The sequence below is a fragment of the Lonchura striata genome, chromosome 9 (assembly GCF_050655825.1).
Source record: "Lonchura striata isolate lonStrDom1 chromosome 9, ASM5065582v1, whole genome shotgun sequence".
NCBI lineage: Eukaryota > Metazoa > Chordata > Aves > Passeriformes > Estrildidae > Lonchura > Lonchura striata.
Window position 1 is genome coordinate 17,309,058 of NC_140711.1, and position 16,583 is coordinate 17,325,640.

General features: G+C 40.2%; 1 protein-coding gene across 3 annotated transcripts in view; it reads right to left on the reverse strand.

Annotated features, from left to right (window-relative positions):
* SLC9A9 (solute carrier family 9 member A9) overlaps positions 1-16,583 on the reverse strand; it is a 195,124-nt gene that overhangs the window by 156,076 nt on the left and 22,465 nt on the right. The window lies entirely within an intron of this gene.

A 16,583-nucleotide genomic window follows, 5' to 3' on the forward strand; every position in this document is an offset into this window, starting at 1 on the left:
ATTTAAAAATATTTTAAAATAGTAAACCAAACTAAGTTCTAACTATTTGGCAAATTTAGTACTGATAATTCTACCTATTGAAAAGATGGATCCCAGTGGATACCTGAACTCCCCATGGTAGTGATATTACACATCATCCAGTAGTACCCAACACAGCTGTTCTGGATGGAAACCCAAGAAGGAAAGCACTCCCAAAGACAGCAGGATATTAATCCCAAGGAAATGTTCTGCACTGATGCAGAACTACTGCTATTATAAAGTAGAATTGGAAAAAAATAGTCTTATTGATTTTTAGGGCTGCTGTCATTTAATTTGATACATTTAGTATATTTTTAGCAAGTTTACATCAAATTTCAGTAAATCAGATATCTTTATTAACCAAACATCCCTTTAATATATGTTTAAAATTCATGAAATGTCTACTAGTAAGTTGTAAATAAATCAAAGCATCAGTGACTGAATTTCCTGTGGAATGTTCCTGTCCCATGGGAACATGCTCCCACCCAGAGCTCACTGCTGACACAGAGCAGGCTATTGACATCAATGGAGTTAACATAAGGAGCTCTGAGTCTGTTGAGTAGGATAGCACTTCTATTTCCAATTCCTGTCTGTGAAATCATCCTTTTTACTAATAGACAATGCTACATTTTATTTTTCATTGCTTTAGAATTTCAGAATTGAGATCTTCAGGGCAGTGTAAAGGAAACAGAACTTGAGTGGCAAATCAGTGTAACTCTAATTTTCAATGTGGCTTTGAAAAATCTTAATTTTAAAATAATACTGCAAAATTATTTTATATACTTTGTGAAAATATTTTTTTAATCTATATTGCAAATACCTTGGTAAAGCTGTTGTCTCATAAAATGTGGAATCTTTATATCTGTGTTCTAAATGATTCTTATCTGATAATTTTATAGAGTAAGAGCTGTTTTCTGTAAAAGCCTGGATTTTGCATTTATATTGTGAACTATGCATCATTTAGAGCACTGTATTTACCACAGGAGAAAGTGTCCCTTCATTTTCCCCAAATGAAGCAGTGGGTAGGAGTCTGTGGAACAAAATGAATGAGGCACAGACCTGGGATAGGAGACTTCTGTTGAAAATCTGAGTCCTCAGAGCTGCTGCCTTAGGTCCCTGCTGCACTTTCATCCACAAAGGCTCTTAACTCCCAGGAGGTTTTTTGGGGGGGTTTGTCCAGCACTGTGTGTGTCCAGCACGTCCTGGCTGCCTAGAGATCCTCTGGGATTCCCAAACTGATGAATGGCCTGTCTGCCAGTGAGAACTGTAGGGAGAGCCTGACTCTCACAAAGCCCAAAGCTGCAGGCAAAAGAGGTGGCTCCACTTTGCAGTCCCTTTCCACTCTCAGAGCCAAAACCTTGCTTCACCCCATTGTCCTTTATTTTTCCTACACTAAGATGCCAAACAGGGTCCCAGTTCCTACAGGCTGCCTCACCTTGCTCATAAAAAGCAATTATTCATTAAATTAGGCAGTTGGAACGTGTATGAATGTGACACTGGGATGTGGTACCAAGGTGCCATGGGTCCTATCCTGGGTGATGGAAGTCTGACCTTAAGCCTACACTTTGAAGTCAAATTCTTTTCCCTCTGTCCCTCTAATTTCGTGGGTCTCGAATTCTCCTAGGTGACAAAGTATCCCAAACAATGCACATTTTTTTGCATCTAGGTATATATGTCTGTTCTATAAGCTACATAGAATCAATTCCAAGCAGGGAGTTGATCTGGAATTGTCCTAATTCCTTATTAACTTCTTTTTGTCATGAATAAGTCCTCAAATTAAGCCATGTATTTTTGTGATCAGAAAGTAGATGATTAGAAACATACTTTAGAAAAAATTGCAGCTAAATTGATCAGTAATTAAAAGTTGCTGAAAACTTCTCAGTTGGACTTAGTGATGGTTTGGTTCTTCAGAAAAACGTGAATAACTGATTTGTCATAGATTTGGAAATGTCATAAAGTAAGAAAACAGAAGAATAAAATGCAGATTAGGTTTGCTGCAGGAGACCTGACATTTTCTACACCCAGACATATTTTTTTAAAGTCTGGGGAGGAGCCCATCAAGTTAGAGCAAGTATTTTACCACTTCAGCAGGAAAAGAGAAAAACAGTAATGTAATATAATGAAACCCATGAGAATTCAGATTTTTCCAGATTACTCAAGTCTGGCACTTACAGTGCCTCATCACTAAAAAATGCTATATAGAATGCTGTCATTACACAGTAGAGGACACACCATATAAACATTTGACTTGCTGAAGTAAGAACCTTCTGGGAAACTGAACTTTAACTACCACAATTTCCAGTATGAACCAGCAAGTAAACCACACAAACACACAAAATCTCAGCACAACGACACAAAAAATCCCTTTTAACTGATAAGACTAACAAAAATAAAAGTAAATAATCAGAACAAAAACTGTTTGAGGCTTTAATTATTCTGAGCATTGGGTTGTCCTTGGATTTTTGCAGCCAGGCTGAATTTTGAAGTTTGTTCATGTAAAAAAGTGTGGGTGAAGAGTCTCCATTTGTGCAGGGTCCATTTTTTTACCACCACAGTTCTGCTATGCATTGGGAAATGGAGTTTGGAAAGCACACTGGCTGTCTGTGTACTGCTGGAAGGGTCCAATGAGTTTATTTATAAAGCTGCTCTTCAGGAAAGCTTCTCTGGGACTGGGACATCTGTGGGCTAGCTGCTGTTTACATGTAGAGGGAAAAAAAGAGAGCCATCTCTAAAGGCCTTGAAAGAGTAATTACAACACACAAACCCTCAAAACTTTCTAAATGCTCAGGAAGATCTTTAGATGCAGCTGAACAGGAGTTTTTGTTGTTGTTGTTGTTTTTGCAAGAGTTTCCTTTAGTAGCATCTGGTTCTAAGGGATCTGAAAAGAGATGGCAAAATTGCTTTGGGGGTTTCAGGAAGCTCTTGTCAGAAAGCTCTTGGTAGCAAAACCTCTCTTCAGCAAACTGCTAGTGGAAGAGAGATAATTGGTAGTTTTAGAGCAGAGGAAGTGGGGTATGTCTGGTGCAGAATGGGGAGGCTGCAGGAAAGGTGCAAAGGACAGAAGCATTGGAAGTAATCACAAACAGGATCAGAGCACACTGGGAAGGGAAAGAGTCTTCAAGACAGAGAGGCTGAATGTGACAGGTACATTCTTCTCTCTCTCAGGATTTTTTCATAGAGGAGCACAGAGGAAAGAAAGAGAAAACAATTTCTATTTCTGCTCCTTGTTTTCCCATGTGGAAAGTGTTTGGAGAATTGTTTACCTGGGGTGATTGCTTGATTGGATTCTGGTGAGAATTGTTTGAGCCTGATGGACAATCCAACCCACCTGTGTCTGTACTCTCGAGAACAGGGTCAGGAGTTGTGAGTTAGTTAGATATGGTAGTTAGAAAAAGTATGTATGTAGTTTTAGTATCTCTTTTAAACAGTATATTAATGTATTATAGTATAGTTAAAATGAAGAAATCATTCAGCCTTCTCAACTGGAGTCAGACATCATTTCTTCCCCCTGGGTTCACCTGCACTTACAAGAGCTGAAAGCCTGGCAAGAGCTCTGGGGTGGCTAAGAAAGGCCATGTGGGTAGCAGGTAGTGAGCACAGCACCCCATCAGACAACAGAGGCTGTGCTGTTCCCAGGGCAGCTGGGGAAAGCAGCCCGGGACCAGCACCCCTGGCAATGTGAGACTGCAGGGCTGTCCAAAGGAACTGTTGAGAGCAGCTATGAACTGTGCACAAAGGGGACAAGATGACAGTGCATAAGGTACCTTAGGTACTTGTGAGATGAGACAACTGCAAATTGAAAAAAATCCCTTAAATTCCTTGTGGTAAAAATATGCCTCATAGGTATAGTCAAAAATCCCAGCCACGCCTTCAGCTTGCAGGTCCTGGCATCACAGCACCTATCCCTCTGCAATAGAGCAAACTGAAAAAATCATGGCAATAAATACATATTAGCAGGGTATTTTATAGGCTACCGCTTCTTTGCATCCTCTCATGCAAACTAAAATGGGAAAACCTACCAGTTCTCAAAGAATCTACTCTTAATTTAAAGCTCTAGGGGACATAAATAGAATGCAACAGAACCTGCTAAGTGAAGATATACAGCACACACACATGCCCTGTATCCTCAATACAGATAGCCCCATCTGCCTGATGATTTCATCAGCAGATGTATTTTATTCAGCTTTGTTATTCATTGCATTATCACTGCTGAATCTCACTATGGGTCTTGATTGTGTTAAAGGTTTTAAAAACATAATTCCAGATTTAAAGTGTTTGTGCAGTTATGCTGTGTAGCATGGAAGAGATTTGTAATTTAAACCTTTCTTGCCAAATGTGTTTTCTTGTCTGCAGAGAATTTTTTATCTCATAGTCTAACTCCCTAAAGAATCTTGCCCTATCTAGACATGATTATCTTGTAGCTTGGAGCCAGTTGAACATAGCTACAGATTGTAATCATGCAAGTAAAAGATGAAAAAATGTTTCTTCCTTCACATTTCTTTTTCACAAGGAATAGTGATATTAATAAACCAACAATAGGAAAAGGGGATGATTTTATTCTCAATTGTATCTCAAGTAACATAGTGATTGACTGATATCATACTAGAAATAAAAAGTCAGTTTTTATAGTCAGAATTTAAAATATATGCTGAAAACCACAAATAGTAGAGATGAAAATTAAGAATTTATTTATTTATTTTGATCTTTCTGTTTCTGACATACCAATATATTTCTATAATTTTTCCATACAATAGAATTCTTCACATCAAATGCTCTGGCCGCAGTGATCCATTATTTCGAATTGCTCTGTGTGCTACTACTTCCTTCTTTTAGTTCTCTTTTAAATCAGTTTTGTCACTAGAAAGGGCAGTATCATGGGCTTTTCTCCAAAAAATAATTTTCTCACTAATCAAAGCAGGAGAAAACCTCACTGAAGTGTGTCAGGTAACAATAAAGCAATAGTAACATTACCTAAAGTTATTCTGTGTAAATCACACAAGAAGAAAACCCCTCTGGCTATAGAAATAACAGATCAGAAAAGAACCTGACTTTACAAACCACTGCATCCCCAGTTACCTGGGGCACAGTGAGTGTCCATCAGCTGAGCATTACAACTCCAGAGCTGCAGCAGATCTGACACAGCTCCAGCGAGCCCCGCTCGGCTGCAAAGGGCCCTGGCTTGGCTCTTCCCAACGGGCAGTGCCAAAGATCTGCCACAGAGATTTTGGCAGTCACAGGTCATCTTCTGTGTGCTTGGTACATCAGAAGCTGGGATGGGAAGGCTGAAAGGAGAGAAACACACTTTACACCTCAGAGATGGAAAGAGAGGCTATGTTTCAGTAGCCCCCAGTCCACAGGCAGCTCCTCAGACCATCCTGTGCTTCTGGAGTTTTGGGAAAGTGAAGGCAGTTCGGAGTTATTCAGTCAAGCAAACAGGTATTGAGTGTAAATAAAAAACCCAGCCCAGGTTTCTGTATCAGTCAATTTGGGGGCCACTGGTAATAGAAAAAGTGAAGAGATCTGAAAGAGGCTTCAAAATTGCAGGGCTGTCCTGCCCTGTTGTTTCAGTTAAGGGATGACCAACCATATTTGTGTTTGAGGCTTTGGGACTGGCTTGAACAAGATTATGCAGAAGGCCTGAGTGCTCAGAAAGCCTCAGTGTCTGAGCCTTTGCTCAACTAAAAATATCTTCCTATGGATTTGTCCTCATGAAAGTAAAGAGTAGCCACATGTCAGTATGAATTTTATGTTGAATGTCTTCTGTAGTACATTCAACCATGGCTTGAAATATAAAGATATTTTTCTTCAAAATAGAAAAAACCATTTTGCCTAGGTTGAAAATTTAAAAATAAAATTGTAGATTTTGCTGGTAAATGCTAACAGTGTAGCAAAAGTAAAGAGTGATAAAAAGGGGGTAAGGCGTGAACACACATGAGATGAAAGTTCAGGTCACTAATCTTCCCTGGAAGCTGTCAATAAATGATATTTCTTTCTTTCTTTTTTTTTTTTTTTTTTTTTTTAATCTCTTATCTCTTTTTTCAGCTGACTTTCAAATATCCCTCACTGTATTAGAGGTTTACAACAGTGTGCATCACAGACATACAAACTTATTCAACACCACTCATGACTGCACACTATAATTTAATGTATATTTAATATTTCTCTAATGAGTATAATGCAGCTTCAGGATCCTGTGCTCCTGAGCTCCACTTAAATTAGAGGCATTATGCATTATATGCATAACAACCTGAACCTCTGCAATGAAAAACCTGCACTTGATCTCAGAGTGCCGAGTAAAATGTAATAATTACTTGGGTAAATGAGCCATGAAACACTGTCAACTGTACAGTGTCCCAATCATAGTGACACTTAATATTTTATTACACTACACAAATTTAAACATTATCTCAAGATTTACTTTACTCATTGTTATAAATTGAGAGAACCTTTGAAAAGGGAATGAATTACTGACAGTCTTACATACATAATTTGAGACAGATATCCTCATGACAGTAAAAATTAACTCTAGAAAATATTTTCCATATACAATAATGGAAATTATTTTAGAAAATCCAAAATCACTGTTTTACAGAAGGTGGTGGCATTCTAAAAAATATATTAGTGACACCAAGAGACTTGCATTATGAAAAAAGGACTGAAAATACCCAGTTTACAGAGAGAAAATAAGACAGTGATTGTATTATCTACAGGTGTTAAATGTAATTAAATGTCAATAACTCAGACTTCTCTGATTACACAACTGTTGTCTCATCCTGAACTAACACACCAAGTCAGGGTCAGGTAAATTGGATTCACTGGTTAATTGGCTCATTCAGTCAAGTCAGCAATGAATTCACTTCACCAATGAGATACTTGAATGATGACCATAATTCTAGCAATCAGAACATACAAGGTTTTTCTTTACCTACAAGAAGTAAACATTCTGAAGTCTGGTCTAAATATTTAGGGGTTTTCTAAGTTCAAGAAAACCTGTTGCAGCTCATAAAATTGCCTCCAATATGAGAAGCTCCTCTCTAGTTCTCAGCTGAGTGGGTGCTTTGTATTCTGAAATGTTAAGACCCCTAATCCCATCCCATTATCAATATAAATGTCTGACTTCAATATTAAAGTCTCTGCTAAATCCATGGTTTTATCCACATGTGATAGCACTAAGTGTCTCAGATTAGCTATGGACCCAGAACAAAACTTTGTATTTGTTTTCTTCACCTTTGAAGCTTCAAATATGCCAACATATAATATCATATAATATCACTGTGTAGCACCTTACTATTATATTGACAGAGGGATATATGAGAATAATTTTGTGTTTTCAACCTCAGGAATATTGTATGTGTGAAGAAAACTCAATGTGTTTTCTTCAGAACTCCACATGACAGAAAAATCCTACTTTCAGAAATAATTTTCAGGACAGTCAAGAATGCTAATATAAAGAGAATGCTTTCCACTGTCTGTGGATAGTCCTCAAACCTTTCAGATATGAGTGGTTAAAAGGAAAAAACAAGTCTGATTCAGCAGAAATTCACAAGAGAACTATTTTGAGTTAAGAAAGTGAGAGCCAATAATGTTTTGAACTGCCTCTCCAAGTATAGAAATGTTACTGCATCCTAACCTGCTATTAATCTATGTTAAAGGCAGAATCATGCTTCTGGTTATTATTCATGCTGAACTAATTAATGAACAATTCAGCTATTCTCTAAATTTCAGAATGAACTCCTCCAAAGATTCTGAAACAGCAACACATTTCCCCCACATTTGAAACTACAGTGTAAGTATTGAATTTTACACAAAAAACAAGAAAATATTTTCATTTAGTATTTCACATCAAAATACATAAACCCCATGATCTCATTTGCAAGGAAAATCTACAGTAGGTTCTCACTGCAGCACCTGATGTTTCCTTTAAATTAGTTTGTATTATCATTAAAAGGTAATTAGGATCAGTTTGTGATTTCAGAATAATGTAAATTAGATTAGAGAATAGCCTGCTGTAAAATAGGTCATGAAATGAACTATAAAGAAAAATGTTTGAAACAATTTTAGCATTTTTATTGGATTAGCTCAGTCAAATAATGGTACAAGTAGCTCAAGAACAAAGAAAAGAGGAATTCACAGCGGCATTGTGATTGAAGATTGCCAGGTACCCTCGACAGGCATTTAAATTAATGCAGTTTTCAAATGTAAAATTTATTGTTTTATGAAAATGTTAAATGTGTTTAGGACAGACAGGGATATTGCAAGGCTTGAGAGTTTCCAGGTGCCTACCTGGGCTTGGTTCTGTCTCCCTTAGAAACAGGGGACACTTTGGAATATCAACCAACTTTAAGATATTGAAGTTCCACTTTTCTAAATTAGAGTGTGGTTACATCTTGGCATTTGGATCAGCCTTGTGCCTCAGTAATTGAAATCTAAAATTGAGACCTCTGAAAGTGTGAGAATTTCTCTAAGTGTATAGACAGGAAAAGAACACATCCAGCCTTTAACAAACATTTCAAGTTTAGGTTTGTTTTTAAACAGAATCCTTGCTCTAATAAACAAAGATGGAGGAGAACAATAAAATTTCTTGTGCCCAGGCTAGCTCCTGTTTCTAGGGATATGAGTATTGATGTGCAATGATGGTCATTGCTCAAGTGAAAACAGTTTTTTTGGTTGGAAAAGAAAAATTAACTGATGGACAGGCATGCAGATAGGCCTGAAGTGATATGAAACTACTGTCATGAACTTTCAGGAACAGAAACCTTCAAAGCCAATAAATAACTTCTCAGGGTGGAAGTATTTGTGGTGATATCATTCAGAATGAATCAGCAGTACATGAGCTTCAAAACATTTAACCTGTGGAAAGCAGATTATACTGCTTATACAGTTATCCTTAACTGGTGTGCTATATAGAAAGAGTTTTTAATACATTAAGTATGGCAGCAGGGTCCCCAAGAAGCCTACTATTGTGCTACTGTATATTTATTTTAAACACTTTTACTAATAAGTTGTACTAAGGAGTTTGACAATATCAGTGCCCTACAGAGGAGGAGTCTGCTGGCTTTTGGGAGCTGCCTCCTCCCACCAGACTGTGCTCCTGGATCACATGGATTCAGTGCCAGCAGAGCACAAATATTTCAGTCAGCGCCTTCACACAGTCGTGTTGGTTCTTCTCCATAGCACACAGCCGTTTCTTTGTTATAGTTTTGTTATTTTTAGATCAAAGTGCATCAAATATGTATCTGTTCTTTAATTATGGCTAATTGTGATAATAAGAATTATGTGCAGAAGATTTGATATTTACCTCTGATGCCTCAAAATGTATGGCAAAAGCCTGGGCCGTCTGGGAAGGAGGGAAGAGTGAATTTGGGTAACAAGAGTGAAGTAAGACAACTTACATTTCTGTGTTCCCTCAGGCAGCCTCAGGTTTTATGCCAGTGACTGGCCTAAAAGGTTCCAAAAATTCCTGCCACATTAGTTGCCAGAAATATCTACCTTCAGCCTTAAGAGGTGCAGCATTTTCATGGTAAATCCCTTGGGGCAATGACTCATAACAACCAAACACGTGGAACATCAGGCAATTGCTGTTTGTGAGGAGTGTGAGGGGTGGGATGAGAGAAGCCATTCCCTAATCCTCTGCTTTTAAGTGTATTGTGAGCAACTTGACAAGTTCAAGGTAGTGAATGAAAATGCCAGTGGAAACATCCTGTCCCCACTACCAGGAAGGTTCTAGATACTCAGAGTGCAAGGTGCTTTCCGTCAGACCTGTACATACCAGGGGGATCCTCACAGCCTTTAACCACATAAAAAGCCCTTCACAGAATTATTTTTTCCCTTCTTTTACTATAGATGACACTGCACAAAGCCCACCCACAGAGCAGTAAGTGTATGCTGTGTGGCTCTATCCTGTATCCATGCTCCTCACTGACAACAGCCAAGGGCAGAGCCCATTTAAGCTTAGGAATTGCCAAAACATTTGGTTAGTTATTGCTAGCAGAAGGCAGTAGGTGGAAGTTATTTCTTATTCCTTCTGAGATTTAGGATATAAACCTATAGGATCCTGTAGGATATATGATTGAACCTCTGGCATAAATCTACAGATGTGTCAGGATGTACTTCACTCCCTGTCCAGGTTTTCATTTCCTTTCCCCCGAAGGCAGAACAACTATCTAAATAAATGTATTTTAGTTTTTTAGCACTGGGATGTGATAAGGAGACTTAACACAGGCACAAGCTGGATGTGTAAAAGAGAGTTTTACTACAGCATTTCTGAAGAGTTTGTGGAAGTAACATCTGTAGGACAGATTGATTTGGTGCATCTCATGAAGGTCACTTCTCTAAATAAGGAATGCCTGTTACAGGACATGCTGTTCCCATTACAACAATTTTTCACTATTGTTGTGTCTTGTTTAACAAACAAAGCTTCCTATTCTACAGGATGACGTTTGACAATCTTTAAAATCCAAAGCTACTGCTGTAGCTTTTAGTGGAAATGATTAAATGGAAAATTGCCTTTAATGTTTCCTGCGTGAGGCGAAAGAATGATAATTAAATTCATTAAATGGAAATGCAGTTCTGAGGTACTGGCTGATTTCTCATGGAAAAATTGACTTTGTAAATACATGAAAAAATGAATTGTTTTGATGATAAAAATAGAGATATTTGTTTAAATAACTTTTGACTTTGGAACAGTGCTAACAGTGACTGGATTACAGGAGATAAAATTCTTAAATGTTTGTGTAAAAACATCATGGGACGAATGTCTGATTCATGTACATTACATATCAAATTAAACAGAAGTGTAAACAAGACAAATACATGGGATTTGGCCAGATTACAACTCTTCTGTGCTGGGTGATTGAAAGCAGACAGCTATATCTGTCCTGAGAACTGCATACTAAGCTTAAATTTGCCTTAAATTTCCAGGGTTTGTGAAGGCAGAACAAAACTACTGATTAGTAGAAAAGCAGGTGCAACTCATTGGGATTCAGGAAAAATATACAAATATGTGTCACAGTGTGCAGCTACGTTAGCATCAGGAGGTAGCAGTGGCTCGATAGTGCTTATCACTGATAAAAGCATGCAGAACAGGCAATGAGAAACAGCTACAGCCAAAGCTGCTGGGGAGTCTAGGTGAGGAAAATACAATGTGATTATTAAGGCTAAAGCTAGCATGGCTGCTGGGGTAAATATTACTATTCCTGCAAAGGTGTGTAAGGGGATCTTTCCGCACCCATTATTTAGGGTTTTACAGTTCTAGAAGCACAAAGGCCTTTGCATGTTACGCTGGGCAGGATTCTGTTAGAGGCCCAGTTACTGAAGTACTGACAGATACTGCTGTGATGTTTCCTACACACCAGCACTGCCTTCAAAAATTCTCCCCCAGCCCCCTGGAGATGTGGGCCAGGGCACGGGTGAAGTGGCTTTGCAGTAATGCACTGCAATCAGACATAGATTTGACTAGAGACTGGAAAATATTTTTCCAGCAATAGGACTGATTAGGCATTCACAGCTACAGCTGAAGCACCGTAGAAATGCAAATAGATTTGTTCTCTATAATGGCAGCAATTACTGCTTTGCTTCATCCTATAGCTGGATCAAAGCAGAGAGAAAAGGACTGACATTTCTGCACACTAGAATTGCTCCTTCATTCTTCCCATGCTCCCAGGGCTTTAGGTATACTGGACAAAACAGCCAAGAATGAACTGCAAAGTAGCCTTTTAGCGGTGGAAGAACGAGCTCTACAGTCTAATAACGCTTTCACTGCTCTAATTCCTATGCCTCGTGATCTACTCCTTCATTTCAGGACTTCAAAGATCAGAGAAAGATTATATTCTTAAATGAGCAAGACTGAAGTACATTCCCTCATTGGGAGGACACCAAGACAAATTAACTGATGCTACATCACTGAGCATGGCTTACCATGAAATATAGTAACTTTTGGAATTGATTTTATACAGCAGTTGCAGCCAGATTAGTTTAACACTGCATTGGCTTTGTGTGGTGGGATTTTGGTAGTGAGGGGGGCTAAGGGTGGCTTAACGGGGTGGTTGCTGTGAGAAGCTGCTGGAAGCTTCTCCTGTGCCTGATGGAGCCGATGGCAGCAGGATGCAGACAGACCTGGCCAAGGCTGAGCCCACTGGCACTGGTGGCAGCACCCCGGCAATGAGGTGTTTCAGCAGGGGCACAAAACCTGCACAGATGGAGACAGGAGTGAGGATATGGAGAGAAACAGCCCTGCAGACACCAGGGTCAAGGAAAGAGGGGCAGGGGGTGCTTCAGGCTCTGGAGCTGAGATTTTCTCCCTGAAGCCATGGAGAGGCAGCTGTGCCCCTGCAGCTCCTGGGGGTCCAAGCAGGAGCAGAGATCCACCTGCAGCCCTTGGAGGAGCCCAGGCAGAGCAGGTAGATGTGCCTGAAGGAGGCTGTGACCCCAAGGGAAGCTGGAGCCCGAGAAGAATGTGAGGAATCCTCCCCTGAGCGGGAAGGAGCAGCAGAGAGGTGGGATGGTGTGATGAACTGACCACCACCCCCCTCCCTCTCCCCCTGTGCAGCCATGGGGAGAAGTGTGACTGGTTAAGTGGAGGAAAAGAGAAGGGTTTTTCTAGGATTTTATTTGATTGGCAATAAGTTAAACTAATTTTCTCAAGTTATGTCTGTTTTGCTCTGAAAGTAACCGGTGAGTGATCTCTCCCTGCCCTTATCTCGACCCAAGAGCTTTTTATTGTATTTTCTCTGCTCTGTTCAGCTGAGGGGGGCAGGGACAGAACAGCTTTGGTGGGTCAGCAGGGTCAGCCTGGCACAAGAACAGTTTAACAGAGGGTCTATTTAGACCTTGCTGTAAGTTGCAGAAATATTTTTTGCCCTTTAATCTCATATAGGCAACTGATTACTCAAAATGCTTGCCAGTAGCAGCTTTTCTATAGGTTGAACCTCAGTTCATCAGATACTGCTCATGTCACATTAGAGAAGTCCTTCTTAAATCAGGCCAGGCCTTCACACATGGAAAAGAAACTGGGACTGCTCACAAAAGTTAAGAGTGCTTCAGAAGTCAGTAAGGATTGTTTTATGCTGCCTGTTGGCATAGCTTCAGGTAATTAAATTAGTAATTATTTCTGGATTTTCTTGACAAAACTTTAAAAACTGGTCTTAAGATCTCCACTTCCTTCAGTTTGGAGCTGTTGCTGTATTAACTTTATATTACACATTTCATATTTCGGTTCAGGTATTTTTTATACCTGCAGCCTTTTTTATTTCATGGCAGTCTCTCGTGTACAAAATCACTGGTCCATGGGAGCACTGACAGAGATGTTACAGATTTACTCACAGTCCCAAACTGGAGGCACCGCTCACTTGGGCTGAACAAGGCACCAGCGATGGCACCTGAGTGAGCACAGCAGAGCCAGCTGCAGCCAAGCTGTAGCACCAGCAGCCAGAGGTCAGGGGACACATCTGGATCCACTCCCCAGCTGAGGGAGCCCCGGGGTGGGCAGTGCCTGTGGGATCCTGGCCTGGCTGTGGAACCCAGGCTGGGGGAGCCCCAGCACACTGAGCCTGCATTTGCCACCCTCTGTTTGGGGTGAGACATGGTGTCCATGGGGCAGGCAGGATCCTGCACCAAAGCTGGTCCCAGATGCCAGTCTGGCACCACCATGCAGTGTATGCCTTGAACCGCCCTAAGGCGTCCCCTAGGATGGATTATTCCAATTTTCCTGCTCTTCCCCATCTTGTTGCAACTTGAGTCTGAAGAATACCTGTTCCTTGCATGCTCTAGAAAGACTGTTTGTGCCTTCTTTTGCTGATTGAAAATATCCAAACTGAAATTAATTTCAGAGAGTTAGAACTTCTGAAGGATAAAAAAACTGGTCCAGGGGCTCCATTTACATTCACTGAAGCTTGAGTCTATTCGGTGGCACAGAAAGCAGCACTGCCTGCAACACCTTGCCAGGAGAAAAAGCACAGATGAAAGGAGGAATCACAGAACTAAGGATTTTACATTTCCATTGCACTTTGATGTTCAGCTCTTGCTGCCCTCCCTCCCTGAAGCAAGCTAACACCCTGTGTGTGACTACACCCTTCTAAGTGCTTGAATCTGCCTCCAGGCGTTCCCCTCCCAGCCTTCCTTGCTACATTTGAAAGATCATCTGCCTCCCCAGCATCTGCTCGTGAGCGATGACGATCAATGCTAAAGGGAGAGCAAGGGCATCCCAATGGCAATTTTATCAACTGGAAATCATACATGAGCCTTTCAAAACGGGCCAGCAAGAGGAAATTATTAATGGGTTAGCATATAATGATCAAACAGATGAAAGAAATGCAAGAAAGCAATTCAGACATCTTTTTAGAGGCAGAAAACCCTGCAGAAAAGAAAGTATAAGGCACAGATATCGCAGCACAGCATTTTGGCACTGCACTGTTACACAATTCCCTTGAGATAGCACAGCTTACATAGTATCACTATGGCAAGAAAAGAGTATTCCAGCAGGGATATTTGCTGAATAATACTGCAGTGTTTCCATCCCCAACATGTTAAAAACTTGGCAAAAGATAAATAAGCCCTTAAACAAGATTTTTATTAAATTACATAGTTTGTATTCTTTGGATTGTTCAGCTTTTAGTTTGCATCTGGATCATGTTTCCCAGTTTTTTTGTCTTAATGAGGCACTAAAAAATAATTCAATGTGATGTCTTTGTGCAACAAGAACATCCTCAAGAGTAGCATCATAATTAAAATATCAAAGATAAGGAGGTTTGCAAATAAAGTCAGATTTGATAACACAGAGGTGTGGCACTCCTCTGAAATGTGTTGCCGGGCTTCAGCCATCTGTCCTGGCTGTTACTGAAGGTTTTTGTCCTTGTAACACAATGGGGCTAGTTGTTGAAAAAAGACATATAGGCAGCTTGAATAATTAATTCTTTCACAACAGAAGCCACACAAGGGCCAGTAATGAGAAGAGGAAGAACACAGAGGAGAAAAAGTTTTGAACTGTTTACAGCCCACGAGGAGCTAACCCCAAGCATTTTCTTCTCCTTGGCACAAAAACCCTCCGGAGACTCTGTAATCAGGGAGAATATTATCTGAGAAGCTTTGTGGAACTGTTTGTCCTTCATGGAGCATTTGTGAGCAATTACTGGGAAATGTGTTAAACTCTTAAACCAGTGCTTTACTGAAGTGGAAGGAGTCTGCTTGGATGCTCTGCAGCTCCCAGGTCAGTTTAATGGGAGAACAGCCAGGTTTAAAGAATCTTCGAGAAAAACTGAGGCACAGTGGAGAGATAATGACGTTCCTTGACTGCATGCATCACCTCATGCTGTCAGCCAGACTGTGCTGTGAGGGACACCGAGGGAGTGCTTGGGGACAGTAGTGACAGATGGATTCCTAATTACATAAATTTCTTGTCTTGGTGGAGTACCTGAACAGGACCCCCTACTGCCTGCCTGAGAACAACTGCTGTTGCCCTACAATAATGTTAGTGCATTTAAGTCAGTTGCTGTGTTGTTGATAGATGTCTGGTTCTTAATTTAAAAAATATATACATACATTTGTGTATATATATAAATATAGATAGATATGTATGTCATCCTTGCATATGGAAAGAGTTTTAAGTTATCTAGAACATCCACACCGCTAATGAGAGAGTTTTGAGGGGAAAGGAAGCTGCTTTATGTTACTGCATGTGTCTTGGCTCACTGGGAAAATACAACAAAATTTATGTGCTTACAATTATCATTAGATCCTAATTTTTGGCAGGTTTAACTACTTACCTTCTCTTCCCATTTATTTTTAAGTGAGTTGTGAGTTTGTGAATGTGCCAGTTTGATGGTCCCAAAGACAGAGAGCGTCTGTTTGCCTATAAAGGCAATATATTTACAACATTCACTTCCACAAACTGCTCCCGAAAGAGCGCTTCAGTGGCACACTTGAGGGGCTAACAAGAGGATCAGTAATGTAAAACCCCCGTCATCTTGCCAAGATTACTAATGAGGCTGCAATTTGCCAGCGAGAGGTTGCAACTGTAATGGGTTTTGCAGTCTATTCCTTTTACTAGGAGGGCATTGTAACAACTCCTGCAGGCTTCTGAGTCACCTCCAGTTTTCCAAGCGTTCCCACAAATTGTGTAACTTTGTTAGCGACGTCCTTAAATCGTTGTGCACAACTCCAGAACTAAATCCCTACTTAGAAAACTACATGAAAACTTTTGAAAATCAGACTGATTATTAACATTCTGATAATTTTACAGACTGGACAACAATTTGAGCTAAGAAACTCTGTGGTGTCCTAAGACATCCCTAGTTTTCTAATAATTGTTCATCAGAATAGTTTCATTTATTGTATTATTCAGAACCCGTGGCTAGATCAGTGTCGGGAAACCGACAAGTAAAGGATGATGCTTGTTTAGTAAATTGTGGTAAACCCAGTACAACCCGTGCTCAAAGTCGGAGAAAAGTAAAGCGAGAGTCCTGGCTGATGCTGCCGCGGACTCTTGAAAGCTGCTCTGCCACAGGATAAACGGGAGAGCTGGCGCTGGCTGCTGCTGACCTGCAGCACGAGCACACGCTGGATCTGGATGT